We start from the raw sequence: 16,350 nt of genomic DNA, 5'->3' as shown, positions 1-16,350 counted from the left end.
ATCCAGACTACCATTTTTTAGGAGTATTATGAAAGTCACTGTTACAGAGGGAGACTTTTGACATTTAGAAAAAGTGGTAAACATTACCTGAGGTCTATTAAAGTGGATCATGATAACCATGCTGTCAGCATTCTGGGTTCAGGACTCAACCTAAACACTCATAGGACCACTTGAGGTGGAAGATGAAGTGCCTTGTGTCCAACTTGTTATCTTTTTTACCATTAAATAATTAAAATGCTAAACTGTGACAAGCAGTTGTACTGAATAGACTGAATTGACAACCTCTTGCTTTACCCAAATGACCTTCATCTATCTGAGTTTGTACACTACATTTTTTATGCTTAAGTCACTTTGCAGACATGATGAACTGCAGGCTTTGAAGACTTTAGTAATTAATGTACGTTGTCATGTCCTATTCTTGTTGCTATTGATATTGCTACACTCTTGCATTTTCATGTCCTTCAATTTACATGGTAGACACAATACTGGAGATGTGCTCTTGGAGTACTGACATTTGTAGACGTGTCTTTTGCTGTGTTGTTCCTCCGTCATATCCAGCAGAAACATTAGTTACTTATGCCTTAATATGTGCTATACAACTATTATTCACACATGGGGCTCCATATTTGTTTCCTCCTGAGGCTGCTGGTCAAGGCTGGCATTTGCTTTATCTTTCATGGTGGATAACAGATCCATGACTTGCTTGTATCCTTGGGGAACCTGTATGTGGATCCAGATAGTTTTACTGCTGAAGGATTTTGCATGCATGAATAACTGGTGTTGCTACTACAGTCGCCACTGAGGGACACAATTTTTCTCTTGCAAATATTTTTGTGAACTTGTAAACATAAGTGAATTGCTCATTTTAGAGGATTATGCTCTGGCTAGAGTCTGGAAAATTTATTAAAAAATGCAGCATTTTCATCTTTTATTTCTTTATTGCAAACCAGATTCCTGTAACCAAACAATTATTAGGTTAAGTTGTGTGGCTTTCAATCAGTCTATGCCCGAGATTCAATAAACTCCATGTATGCCTTATGCAGAGCCTACATGGAGTACATGTTTGTACTGTGGTGTACTGCATGAGAAAGTCTGCAATGCATATTAATGAATCACGGTGCGCCTTAGCCATGTTTAGCGTCCCACAACAGTGCTGGTGGCTGCAAAACCTCATAAGTGGACATGGGTAGTAATTCCATGTAAAGAAGAGCACCTACTGTGCAAGGATTTGTGTGCAGTACCATGCTGATCACCATGGGTTTTACAAATAGTTGTCATTGTGTTAGTGCAACGTGTCTGCACAAAGGCCAACTTAATGAGAAGGCAAATAACCAGTAGTAGGGACATATCTGGCTTAGATGTCACATAGAAATCTGTTAGAATGTAACACTCACAACCTCTTAGAGTGACAAATCTGGACAACGTCATGATAATGGGAGTATAGAGGGCCAGAAATAGGGACAGATTTTTAATATTGCACTGACAAACTTAGGAAGTTGAGGAAGCTGATACAATATACAGGTTGCACATTAGCATGAACTTTCTGAAGAGCATGAAGTTTAAAACTCAAATGTCAGTCATCAGCTTCTGACTGCACTCTGCAATGGCATGCCAATAATTTGCCAGGAAAAAAAAATGTTATGAGGAAAAGATCACAAATATGAGACAACAACTGGATATTCTTAACAGATCAGGACAGTTGAGAGGTATGCACTCAAATGTGTGTAATACTGACTCACATTGGTCCAGTGATCATCCCAGTCATATGGCAGGAAGCCACATATTTGATAAAGAAAACATCTGGACATCCTGGGAATATCTGGACAGTTGAGAGGTATGAAAGTGCATTACATGGTCCAAACACAGTACAGGACAGTGTACCTACAGTGCAGGGTACTGCGATATCCCATTCCTGGCATTCTGTACTGAAGCTGTCTTAATGATCTGTAAAAGGACATGGGACTGCCATGTAAAATGATCACCCAGGGGAAGTATTGTATTGAATAGGGACACACAGGTGAATTGTAGGAATGAACACAGGGGAAGAGCATAGGTAAAACTCCCACATGTATAGCAGAAGAGGGCATGTCAATGGAAGATGGTTGAAGCACCAGCACCAACACATATCTATATGATACAGTATGGACTGTACAGTGAAAAATGTGCTGTCTGTGACTGTCACACAAGGTGACATAACAATGTGTGAGATAAGCATCCTTACATGAATAGTGCAGAGGACATCTAGCAGGGATCTGACATATTCTTGGGATAGGGCGCACCGTGCATATTGGAAAGCTGCACAAAATGACATACCTGAATATGAGTATATTCTCAGCAGAGATCTCCAGCAAAGTGGCCACAAGTAAAGGATCATGGAAAAAATTACAAAAAACAACCATAATCATGGACAGTATCAGAATAATATCACCACTAATCCCATGCCTCTGATGTAACATGTGATGTGGAGTGATAAAGATGACCCTGCACATGCACACTTGACAAATATTATGATACATCCACACTTTATGAGCGTAACCATGCACACTGTCCTGGAGCTGTAGTGTCTTCAGGAGGTGTTAGAAGAGACACTGTTCTGCCTGTATGTGACAGTATGGTCAATACAGGCTACTTGCATTGTGTGCATGGTATATATGTATGGCACAATCCACACTATCACGAATAATATACATTCCATTAATGCTGTCAAACACCTATCTATGCAGTGTGTGTATAAGCTGAACAGGTAGCACACATGCATCTAGAGTAACAATTCTCTAAGGCCCAAAACACTGCATCAGTGGGCACAGACAATATCCCAGGATGTTGTCTAAGTAGAATCAAACATTACCTATCAGGCCTTCTAGAATTGCTATTTAACTGCAGCCTTGAAACAGACTTTGTGCCTCATGAATGGAGAACAGCAACAGTCATCTCTCTGCACAAAGATGGCCCATTTACAGAACCTGGAAACTAGAGGCTCATAAGTCTCACTAGTCTTATATGTAAAGCTATGGAAAGAATTATCATGCAAATGATCACTAGTGAAACTGTAAACTTCCAGACAATGGGCCCAACCCAGTTTTATTTCGTCAAGGGCAGGACATGCCTACTTAATCTGGTGAACTTCTTTGAGAAGGTCACCAAAGCGATGGATGAGGGCAAAATGGTTCACACTGCCTACCTTCACCTGGCCAAGGCATTTGACGCAATACCCCACTTGGGCATTGTTGACAAACTTAAGAGGTTAGGTACAAACCTATATATTAACCGGTGGATTTACAACTGCCTCACAGAAAGGACCCATGAATTTAGAATTTAGGAGTTCACCTCTACAATGAGGAGTCCCTCAGGGATCTGTCCTTGGACCACTCCTTTTTGGCACTTTCCTCTCTGAAGTCAAGGCCAATGCCAACGGTCTCTGTCTGACTACATTTGCAGATGATTGCAAATTAGGAGCTGTCATTGAATCCCACACCAACACAGATGTTCTCCAGGAAGGGCTGACACAGACAACAACTGGTGTCAGAGACATTTACTAAAACTAAATGACAAGAAATGCATAACAGTAGTCATCAGGAAATCAGCCACTCCTGGCAACTATCAGATTGACAACACACCCCTTAGAGTTGACCCAGTAGTTATGGACACACATAGACAATAATCTAGCCTTTGACCATCGCATTTCTACAATAGTGAGGAAATCATTCTATGTTGTGCAACTTATAAACAAAGATATAGCATCTAGGTCCAAGGAAATCATTGTTCTACTGTATTCCGCATTCGTCAGACCTAGCATTGAGTACAATGCCCCTTTGGTATGTACCTAACCAGGCATATCCAACAATTGGAACGTCCACAGAAGTTCTTCACTAAAAGAATACTGGGCCTAAATAAAATATCCTGTGCAGACCACCTCAAGGCCCTATCCCTGTATTTTGTCTCCTCGGGGCTTTTGAGAGGAGATCTTTGCCTGGTATATAGGACATCGTCAGACCCCACTCTCATGGACCTCCTGTATATTCACAAAAGAAACAGCATTATAATTACCCATTCTAAAGATGTAAGCCTTGCCTGTGATATAAATAGGAACTCCTGGAGAGACAGGTATGCATCCCAGAGACTACTCCATCTCTGGAACAGGCTACAAATCCATTTGAAGCAGAGTTCCTCCTTAACCCAATTCAAGTGCAACTTGGACAATTGGATGGGAACAGGAAATTAATTTCTGGTGTGGCACTTATGTCTCTAATGGACACAGGCAACTGTAAATGGATCATCTCCCAGGTCCTTGCTTGTAAATGTTTCATCTCCCAACCCCCTTCTTACACTTATCAAGGGTATCAGAACTTGTCAGAGATTTGGAATGCATGGCTAGGCTTAAAAAGTGCCTTGTGGTCATTAGCGTACTAAACACCTATGAACCTATTGTTGTTCTGCACCACCAGGTAGTCATGTATATTCCTCAGAAAGAATACCTAGGTATTCTTTCTAAGGAATTATAAATAATCCTTGGGTGTGCTCCAGGTTTTTCATACACATCCCTATGATGAGACACCAATTCCCAGTTATTAAATATAATAGCACCAATCCACTCACGGTTTACATTATACATTGTAATAAAGGAAGAGTAGCTTATGTTTCTTATAATTTCCCCTTGTGTAGACGACTGTCCAGAAGTTAAATCATTATATAGAGCAGGCCGTGATACTCCAAGAGTCAAAATAGTTAGATTCAAGGCTTGTTGTGTTGATCACAACAATGGCACATAAACCTAGAATGTGTAGTTGTTAAATCTCGCCGTTTATTCTCACTGATGGGTTTGGAGCTGATCCTCGGCTGTGACACAGCTGATAGCAAAGCTCAAGGTTTGCCAGTAGTTCGAGACCAAGCCCTTTATCCCACAATGCACTGCTGGAATTTCCTCAGATCTAGTTTGCTGCGGCAAGAGAGATCTCGGTGATCCAGTCAGCTCGCACCATTTTTTGCTAAATTGCAAGTTTTAAAAATCTTTCTTCTACTTCTTTTTGAGAGATTATTCTTATTTAGTGTGTGTGTGTGTGTGTGTGCGTGTGTGTGTGTGTGTGTGTGTGTGTGTGTGTGTGTGTGTGTGTGTTTCTTGTTAAAATAATATAGTTTTAAGTAAGTTAGATTGTAGAGATAGTGCCCTGTGTTGGCTTAGTTTTTTAGTGTTGGGCCCTTTCTTAGCCCTATTTAGTTTTAACAATTTTATACTTGTTATTAGTATTTTTTCTTTTAGTGTGGGCCTAATTAGCCCTGTATTTAACCTATACAGGTTAATTTTGTGGTGTGTCTGTTTATAACATGTCGGATGAGAGAGAAAAGTCTCACCCCAAATCGGGGTTTAAGAAATGTCCAGATTGTGGACAGAAAATGTCCGTCATGGACGGACATGTCCAATGTGTTTACTGTCTGGGGGCTAAACACCTCCAAGACTCTTGCAGTATTTGCCACTCTTTTTCATCTAGGGTTCTCCTAGAAGAATAAAACTCATTGATAGAGGGTTTCTGCAGCATACTTTTTCTGAGGCGTTGGGTAGCTAGGAAGGTGCCAGCACTTCTTCAAAATCTTCAAAATCTTCAGATTCTAAACTAACCAAGAAGGCAAAAAAATCAGAGGGTACAGGGTCATCGGTTCCACAGTCCTCGGACCCTAATGTCCCCTTGGTTTGGAGCCAGCTCCCAGTCTTGGAGATGGTCTCTGAGGTTCCCTCATCTCCTCTGCTCCAGTCAGCACCTTCGGTGCAATCCTCAAAGTCTTCAGTCAGCCTCTCTGATATGGATATGGATCGGCTAGTGCAGAAGCTTCTATGGGCACCAGGACTTGCTAAATTGCTGTCAGTCCCGACCATTTTGTCGTAGCCGAAGACCAATGAACCGGACTTGACTACTCCTCCTCCGAGCCATACTGGACTCTCAGAGCTGAAGGAGCCCGAACCGATAGTTGTTGAACCTATGGAATCGAGACCCACACCGGTGTTATCGGTTCCATCTACTCAGATGTCCTTGGCGCTGACCGAGGATGCTAGGAGCCGACACTCTCCTGTCAGGTCCAGGGAGGATAGTCGGACTGATTTGTCAGTGCCGACTCTTCCTCTTGGGGCTTTGGCTAAGATGATGTTTGGTGAAAGCGTTAATGTGTGGTGGAGTTTATGTTTGGTGCTATGTTTTTTATGTGATTTGAGTGCTTTGACTCAATAAAATCCTGGTTCAAGCTTCAAATTTGGTTCCTGATTCATCGTCCTTGGTTTGGTTACTTTGGCTAAGATGTGCTTGGCTCCTACCTCTGGCTCGGAGCCCATGGTTTCGGTGTGGGAGGATCGGATGGTCCCTCCTGATCCATCGACCCCTTCTCATCAGAGCCATGGTGCTTTCGATGCCATGAGGAGTGTCCTGCCTCCTAAGACATCATTGGCATCAGTTCAGGCTTTCTTCTCCCCTCAAGCTCCTGTGTCCACCTCTACGTCTTCCGCTCCCCCTAAGCATAGAGACCCTGAGCCTCAAGTAGCCCCAGAGGGCATCCCCTGCTCTTCCAAGACCTCCCCAGATCTTCCCACTGAGGAGGTACCCAGGAAGAGACTGTGCAAGAGGAGGCACTTAGACTCCCCAAAGGAGTCTTTGACATCTGACACTGACTTAGATGAGTCAGAAGGGTCCCCTTGATCCCCCTCTGAGGATATCTCCTTTGCATAGATATTAGAGATCCTTAGTCAGAGGAGCGATTGGCAGTCCAAACCCCTACTGAGGATGAGTCAGTGCTCTTGATGGCTTTTGGGTCTCAAGTTTCCACTTCTTGGGTGTCTCTGCCTTACGACGAGCTCATGGAGCTGATCTCTCGTAAGGTGTGGGAGTCATCGGAGGCCATGGAACCTGTCCCTTGGAAGCCAAATAAATTCATCTCTGCCCCAGTGGACAAAGCCTTTTTGACCAAAGGACTGCCTGATGATGCCATGGTGGTAGCTGCAGCCACCAAAAAGGAAGTGTCTGAAACATCCGCATCTATCCATCCTCCTAACAGAGATTCTAGGATCATGGATAGATATGGGAAATGCATGTTTAGTTCAGTGAATTTTTCTCTGCGATCGCTGAACTATTTAACTCATTTTACAAGACTGCAAAGAGACCTCCTGAAAGAGCTAGGAGATACTCTCCAGGGTATGGTAGCTACAGGGGTTGCCGACAAAGTCAACACACAGCTCGCTACCCTAAACTCGGTTGTGAACTTGTCCATGCATCTCATATCTTATGCAGCTGAAGGTTCGAGTAGAGCTGCTAGTTCAGGCATTGCTCTGCGGAGACAAGCCTGGATGCATCTCTGTTCCTTTGCGGAGCCCTTTAAGTCTTCCTTTATCAACACTCCATTTGATGGCTCATCACTGTTTGGGCCCAAAGTAAAGGAAACTTTAACCAGGTGTGAGCAGGAAGGCAAGACCCTATCTGCCATTTGAGTTCATTTTTCTACCCCTACACAGCCCTATCCCAAGGGCCCTAGGGGCAGGAAAATGTGGTTCTGAAAAGCACAGGGAGCTTTTCATGACACATGTGGAGAAATCCCCTCTAGAGGCAAAGGAGGGGTTATAATTGAAAATGCTGTTTGCGTGGCAGAGGGGGTCCGCAGCAGCAGGGTGACAGAGGCCAGTTCTCTGATCAGCCCTACCAGTGCTCTTGAAAGGAGGCCTGGCTGTCTGGCTCTGGCGGCAGTCGGGAGTTGCTTGTCTTTGTACCCAGAAGCCTGGCTAAACATAACATCAGATACATGGGTACAAAGCATCATTTTCAGAGGATATTTCATAGCGTTCTCTTCCCCTCCTACTCCTGTAAACAGAATCCCAGATGTTCCACCCAGTCTTGGGGAACAAGCAATTGTAGAGGTCCAAAAATTGCTAGAAAAAAGAGTCATCCAACCAGTCCCAGCAGACCAAGTTGGATTCGGAACTTACTCAAGATTCTTTTTGGTACAAAGAAAACAGGGGACTGGAGACCTATCTTGGACCTCAGCAGATTCAACCAATTTGTAAAGAAAGAGAAGTTCCGAATGGTCACACTTCATTCCATTCTTCCCTTCCTAGGGAAAGGCGATTGGATGTGCTCCATAGATCTCAAGGACGCATACTATCACATAAAGATGAACAGACACTCTAGGGGTCACCTGCATTTCTGGCTGGGAGCCAATCATTATCAGTTTTGAGCCCTGCCCTTTGGTCTCACTACAGCCCCCAGGGTGTTCACCAATTGCATGGCAGTGGTCACGGCTCATCTGAGGCATCTAGGATTCCAAGTGTTTCCATACCTAGACAATTGGCTCCTCACTACTACCACCAGGCATCAATTGACTCAGGCAACACAGTATATTCTGACACTTTGCCATCAATTAGGCATTACAATCAACTTCAAAAAGTCTGCCTTACTGCTATTGCAGCATATTGTTTTTATAGGAGCAGAGTTAGATAACACAACCACCACTCTACATCTTCCAATCGAAAGAGCCTCACTTCTTCCCCAACATGTCATCTCACTGGTGTCAAAGAACAAAGCTACAGCAGCAGAGGTCTTGAAAGATGCATATGCGAATCCTTCAATGGCTCCTTTTCACTCAGTGGTCTTACCAAAAGTTACCGATGCACCACATGATTCTCATCACAGATTCTTGCAAGAGAGACCTTAGGTGGTGGTTGACGTCTCTTCATGTTACAATCAGAAGACCCTTTGTTCCCCCCCAGTAGCCACTGTGACCACGGACTCTTCCCAGATAGGGTGGGGGGGCATTTTCAGGGAAAGACTGCCCAAGGTACATGGACGGATCAAGAGTCACATCTGCATATCAATGTTCTGGAGTTGAGAGTGGTACTTCTGGCATTGCAGTACTTTCAGGACTCTCTTCCTCTAGGGATGATTGCAATTCAGATAGACAACATATCAGTGGTCTGGTACTTGAACAAACAAGGCAGAACCAAGTCTTACCCCCTTTGTTGAGAAGCCCTCAGGGTAAGACAATGGGCTGTGTCATCCCACCATTTTCTGATAGCAATGCACATCCCAGGAAAATCCAGCGTGATAGCGGACAAGCTAAGCAGGACAATACTGTTGCCTCATGAATGGTCTCTCAACCAACGAGTTGCAGATTTGATTTTCCACAAATGGGGCCAGCCTTGCTGTGACCTGTTTGCCAGTCACATCAATACCAAATGCAGAAGCTACTTTGCCCTAATACTACCTCCAGGACATTCCCCGAGAGACGCACTCATACACAATTGGCCTCCGGGTCTCCTATATGCATTCCCACCTATTCCATTGATACCCAAGGTTTTACAGAAAGCAAAGTCGCTGGGAAGGACAGTTATCCTCATAGCCCCCTACTGGCCTCAACAGATTTGGTTCCCCTTCCTTCACCATCATCTACTGGAGGATCCATGAATCTTGGACCCAGTTTCGGACCTTCTGACACACACATCAGGGGACCTCCATCCTTCACTGCAGCCCCTAAAACTGACTGCTTGGCTAATCCACTTCCCCTAATTGCCAGGATTCATTCACTCTCAGATGATACAAGACAAATCCTTTTGTCTTCTCACAAGTCATCCACCAGGAAACTATACCGCAGTAAGTGGAACAGGTTCTCAATTTGGGCCAATATACAGAAAATCAAACCTTTCCGAGCTCCTCTATCATCCATTTTAGAATTTTTGACAAAGATTTTTAAAGAAGGAGCAGCAGCTGCCACAGTTCGAGTACAGTTAGCCACCATATCAAATTTCCACCTTGGATTAGATGGGTTGAATGTCATGGGCCATAAGTTATCTAAGGCTTTTCTTAAAGGTGCTTTTCACATGAGACCTCCTGTCAAAATCCCTTATTCTCCCTAGAATTTGAATTTTATGCTGTCTCATATAATTCTTCCCCCCTTCAAACCAGAATCTTCTTGTGACCTCAAATATTTGTCCTGGAAGACTATGTTTCTAGTAGCCATTACTTCTGCCCGCAGAGTGTCAGAACTTCAAGCATTATCTGTCAGGCCTCCTTACATGATTTTCCATACTGATAGAGTAGCTCTCAGAACAAACCCCTCCTTTTTGCCTAAAGTCTGTTCAGAATCCGATATCAATCAGGTCATTGAGTCGCCAGTCTTTTTTCCCAACCACTCTAACAAATTGGAACACATGCTGCACAAACTTGATGTACACAGACAGCTCAGATTTTATCTTGACAGAACTAAGGATTTTAGCAAATCAGATCAACTTTTCATATCCTTTTCGGAGGCCAGAAAAGGTAATCCAGTGGCTAAAACAACCCTATCTAAATGGTTATCAGATTGTATATCCTTTGTTTATGCTAATGCAAGCATGCTATTGACACACAAACTTAAGGCTCATTCTACCAGTGCCGTTTCTACGTCTTCTGCCTTTCAAGCTAAATTGCCCCTTGACAATATTTGTGCTGCAGCCACTTGCTCTAAGCCTCATACCTTTATCACGCATTACAAAGTAGATAAGGCTTCCAGGGACAGGTCTTCCTTTGGTTCCACGGTACTGAAAAACGTACTTCCATGAGCCACCCAAGACTGAGGGTGCTAGGAACGCTACCCATCAGTGAGAATAAATGGTGAGCTTTAACAACGTCATATAAAGACGTTATGTACTTACCATAATGTCCCATGTGAGTTGTTTATCTCGCCTTTATTCTCACGTCCCTCACTCCTTCCCCCTCCTGGCTGACAGTTGACTTAGAGGCTGGTACCATCCTGGTTATTCAATACTTCTTCTTCTTCCCCTTTGAGAAGTGCTTCCTTGTAGAAAAAAAAATAAATAAAGGGTATATATGCTCGCAGCAAACAAGATCTGAGGTAATTCCAGCAGTGCATTGTGGGATAAGGGACTTGGTCTCGAGCTACTGGCAAACCTTGAGCTTTGCTATCGGCCGTGTAAGACCCAAGGATTGGCTCCGAACCCATCAGTGAGAATAAAGGCGAGATTAACAACTCACATGGAACGTTATGGTAAATACATAACTTCTTTTGTCCTCTTGTTAATAACCTCTTTCATAATTGATGTAACCAATAGTTCAGGATAACCTCTATTGAGAAATATATTCCTCAAATTATAACATTCCTCAAGGAACTCATCCCACTGAGAAACCATCCTAGCCACCCTTACCATCTGGCCCTTAACAACCACTCGCTTCTGATGGTAAGAGTGACTATTAGTAAAATGTAATAAGCTATTAGAATAGGATGGTTTCCTATAAATCTTAGTTGAAATTATTTGTACAGTAGGGTGTATAGTGAGAAGGACATCAAGGTAATGTATAGACCCATGTCCTATAGTATATGTAAATACCAAAAAAGGTGTAGTATCATTAATATATTGTATTAATTCATCAATAGATTCAACTGGGCCCACCCAGGCTACAAACAAATTATCAAGATATCTTGTGTATAAATGTATATGTTGAAAGAAAGAGCTGTTAAATAAAAATTTAAATCCCAAGCCATCGTAACCACATTGGCAAAAAGGGGTCCACAGGTTGAAACCATGGCCACACCTGAAGTCTGTTTAAAATATTGGCCCTGGAAATAAATGTAGTTAGTATCCAATACAAGCTCCATAAGAGTGGTTAAGGTATTAGTCAAATTCTGATTGAACTTAAAATAAAATGTCAAATATTCTTCAAACCACTCTTGCCCTATATTATGTGGTATACAGCTAAATAAATCTTAAACATGAATTTTTATGAAAAATGGATCAAGAGCCAGATCTATACCATTACATTTTGTTAAAAAAACATAAAGATTGTTTATATATGAGGGAGATCATTCAAAAATTATTTTGACTGCATGTTGAATAACAGGATTAGTACTCTAGGTAGAATAATGAGATGAGTGCACACAGTACCATACAAGTTAGCAAGCGGATGAGATCAAAGTGAATAACATGATTATCAAGCCCAGGGGACACTATAATAGTCATACTCTGGGTGTTGTTTATATTGCTGTTTGTAAACAATGCTCAGCATTTTATGTGGACAAAAGAGAGTACAAATTAAAACAGTGTATCTATGAGCATAGTTGTGACATAAAAAATCTGAAGTCCATCAATACACTTTATAAACATTTGGCAACATATGGTGATCACAGTTTTGAGGTTTTTTTTATATTAGAACAGGTTGAGCATCATCCTAGAGGTGGCCCTTGGTCCATTATTCTGGAACAAAGGGAATTATGGTGGCAGATATTTTTAAATGCCTCAGCCTTGCCTGGTTTAAATGATGTTGTTAGTATTAATAGCTTGCAGAAAGTGAAGGCATACGAGAAGTGATTTGTAGGGAGTTTATTTAATTGTATCATTTTTTTTTATTCGTGTTCTATTTTATTTTTATACTTTTATTAGTATTGTGTCGCATGGATTTATACATATTATATATTTCTAGTTGTCCATTTAGTTTCACTCTGTTAGTAGTACAAGCACTCAGTTACTGGGTGCTATTACTTTAAATTTTAAACATTGATTATGTCAAGTGATTTTCAGATAGTATGTAGTAGATCATGTGATTGTTTTTAATTGTCTGAAGAAGTCTGTACAGTAGATGAAAGCACTCACATATTACTATTTGTGTTATTAAATATTGGTTTGACTCTTTCTGCCTCTTTGCATGTTTTTACTGTTCAGGTTCTTAGTCGGTTTGCATGTTTATAGTACAGGAGGAGTTAACACTAATAACTGAATAGTGACAAAGGCATACGCTCTGCAAATAAATGTAAATTTGTGTTTGTAATGTCCATCTGAAAAGTGGAGTTCCATTTTAATCATAGCATTGACAACAGTCCTGCTATGCAGAAACCTGCTGATGCAAGCACTGGGAATACATTTGGATAACAATCTGAACTCTGACTATCAACTGCCCACACTGCTATTGAAAGCCTAAGTTGTGCACATACTAACTCACACCATCATATTGATATCTTAGGACTGTATGACAGCACTGTAGTCAAACCTTATTACAGCGCTAATAGAATATAATGCTGTTTTTACATGCACCGCACCAGACACATGTAGCAGCTGGAGAGACCACAGGGTTTTCTCAGCAAGATAACACAGGCACTACACACCACCCCATGATGCATGTGGATAGATTGAAAGTCATGTCACTGTAAACTTTATTGTATAGGATGAAGTGACTTCTGCCTGACCCTGCCTGGAGGGAGTACTGTATTTCCAAAAATGTGATATAGCTGATGACATAAGCAGTGTCTGTTGAGGAGAAGATGAGAGTGTGCCACATGCTGGTGCAAAATGCTCTAGGTAATGCTAAGTAACAGCTCACACACACATCTGACTGCAGCGAGAATAGAATCCCTACACAGGCTACAGAGCACAGCACTTTAAGCAAGTGCTACAGATCAAGTCTGACTTGGAGTGTATCAGACAACACTTTATAGATGATGACATCAGCAGTGTCTGTTGAAAAGAAGATAACAGTGCCCCACATGCTGGTGTAAAATGATTTCTGTAATATCAAGCAACAGCTCAGAAATACACACACACACACACACACACACACACACACACACACACACACACACACACACACACACACACACACACACACACTTAACAGCAGTGACAATAGAACCCCACCTATCTAACTACACAGACTACAGAACACAGTACTTTATGCAAGCACTACAGTTCAAGTCTGACTTGGAGTATGTCAGACAAAACTTTAGAGCTGATGACATCAGCAGTGTCTGTTGAGGAGAAGATAAGTTTCCCACATGCTGGTGTAAAATGCTCTCCGTAATGTCAAACGACAGCTCTCACACACACACACACACACACACACACACACACACACACACACACACACACACACACACACACACACACACACACACACACACACACACTTAACTGCAGTAAGAATAAAACTCTACCTGTCTAGACACAAGGACTACAGAACACAGTACAGTGTGCAAGTGCCATGGTATAGGTCTGATTTATGTAAGAATGGAGGTGAACTTATAGTTGATGACATCAGCAACCCATGTGAGAGACAAGTGGTTGGGAGGCCTGTATGAAATGGATGTGTAGCCATGAGCAACTATCAAAATACTGACAATCCATATAATTGTAAACCGTAGGATGCATATATCTGTACTGCTGTCTAGACACACACACACACACACACACACACACACACACACACACACACACACACACACACACACACACACACAAACGACTTCAGTAAGAACAGAACCTTTATCTATCTAACTATACTGCCTATAGGGTGCAGTACATTGCACAAGCACCACAGCACAAGTCTGTTTTACACAAGAGTGCAGGTGAACTTATAGTAGATGATATCAGCAGGCTATATGGTTGACAATAGGTTGTAAGGCCTGCGTAAGCACATAGCTTCATAGTTTCACATGAGGCTACTAGCCTAAATGCACTAGGGTTTTTAGAAGCCTAGATGTGTAAAAACACAAATACCATTTTTGAGCATAGTTGGATGGTCGTTTTTAGCAGAGTGTGTTTGTGAGCAGCACCAACTGCCCTGTCAATGAGGGACATAGATGCTAGCCCAGAGGTGGCCCTTGAAAAGGGTAATTTAGGAGTAATGCTTCACATGCAGTGGAAGCCTATTACAGAGGAGTGTGAATTGTTGTGAGATTTATCTGTCTCGCAAGCATGTTCTGTTTGTGACACAAGCTAGGTTGAGAACCCTGGGGCAAATTATAGTTGTCCCATTTGAAATGCAGATGTCCATCATTTACAGAAGGCCAGGGTCTGAGACTGCTCTGCAGGGCAGCAATAGTACCCTTTCAGCAGCATGCATGATACCAAGCACAGTGATAGGTATGTCAGGCTTTCCATGTATGTCATGTTAGGAGGTCTGGGAGTCTCCCAGTTCACACCCCTGTGTTCGCTCCAATTGCTGCAGGTCTGTGGTGAGGTACAGAGAGATGTGACCATTGTACTCCATTATTGGTGTGATAAGGGTAGAGTACAGCAAAGGTATGGCTACCCTGCTCCTGGATGTGATGTCCATATGTATGATGTGGGCAATGCAGATTGTGTGGGTGTGTAACCACTATGGGAACATAGTGATGAAAATGTAGATTATCAACATATGTTCTCAAGTCTCACAACACTGTGACCTTGGGGGTCATAATTAGCAGGGAAACTTCACTGACAAAGGTGACAAAAAGTCATTGTGTACTTAAAGTTCAGTCTGTGAGTTTGCCAACAATCATCAGTCTTTGTTAGCCCCTACTGTAATATGTTGCCATCACTGGGGGACTCTTTATGAGTCCGTCCAGTTAAAAATCGTTGGCAAACTTGGTAAACCACAATCCATCTACTGCTGCCTGTGCTTCAGGGAAGTATTTCCCAAACAGCTGATGGCCCAGCACAGATCCTTGTGGTATTCAACTGGTGAGTGGGCTAGTGGTGGAGCTGCAGTCCCCAGCTTTGAGAGTGTGTGTGTTCTGGTGTTGACCCATTTGATTATCCATCTAGTACTGTATGGTCTAATTCCCAGATGGGAGATCTTCACTGAGAGACATGAATAGGGGATAGTATCAAAGGCCTTTAATAACTGAACATAGGTGCTATGTTCCTGTTATCCCTCATCCAGGTCAATGGGGTCAGTATACAAGAAGTCCACAAAGGTCAGTAAGCAAGTTCTGCCCTTGCCAAACACAAAATGGGTAGGTCAAGTATGTTGAAGGCCACCTCTGTCCCTTTGGATATGGTCAATGCTGATTCCTGAAGTAGCAGTGCAGATAAGGCTTATTGGACAGATGGGTCAGTAGTTGCAGTTATGCATGTTAACAGATTGATGTGCATTGCATAGCACACAACAACTGATATAGCATTTTGTATTGTGGTTGATATAGGTGTGGAAAAAGTACTGAGACCTCAGGGTTGTAGTGCTAGGTGGTGCCAACACATGTATGTATTTTAAATATATGACACACAGCTAGATAGGGCCCTCAGTTTGTAATGTTTCTACATGTACTTTCATGTCATACAGAGGAAATGGACAGTAAACAGCAGAAACATAGCATAATATATACATTTCCATAGTGTGAGGAGCAGCTGGTTTATGTGAAGGCTAGCAAAGTGTATACACATGCAAGATACACCTATTTGCACATTGCTAAGCACTGCACAAATGCGAACCGTATTGCTAAAGTCTGACAGTTAGTAATGAGTCTGCGGAATGCAGCTACTACTAAACTGACTCTGTGGCAGCAGGTGTTAATGCAGTGATATGTTCCTTTTTGGAGCCAGATGGTACTGGGTTGGAATAGAGATATATCTAATGCTAA

The sequence above is a fragment of the Protopterus annectens genome, chromosome 10.part0 (genome assembly GCF_019279795.1).
Source record: "Protopterus annectens isolate FY-2018-M chromosome 10.part0, PAN1.0, whole genome shotgun sequence".
NCBI lineage: Eukaryota > Metazoa > Chordata > Ceratodontiformes > Protopteridae > Protopterus > Protopterus annectens.
Note: the sequence above shows the minus strand (reverse complement) of the source record.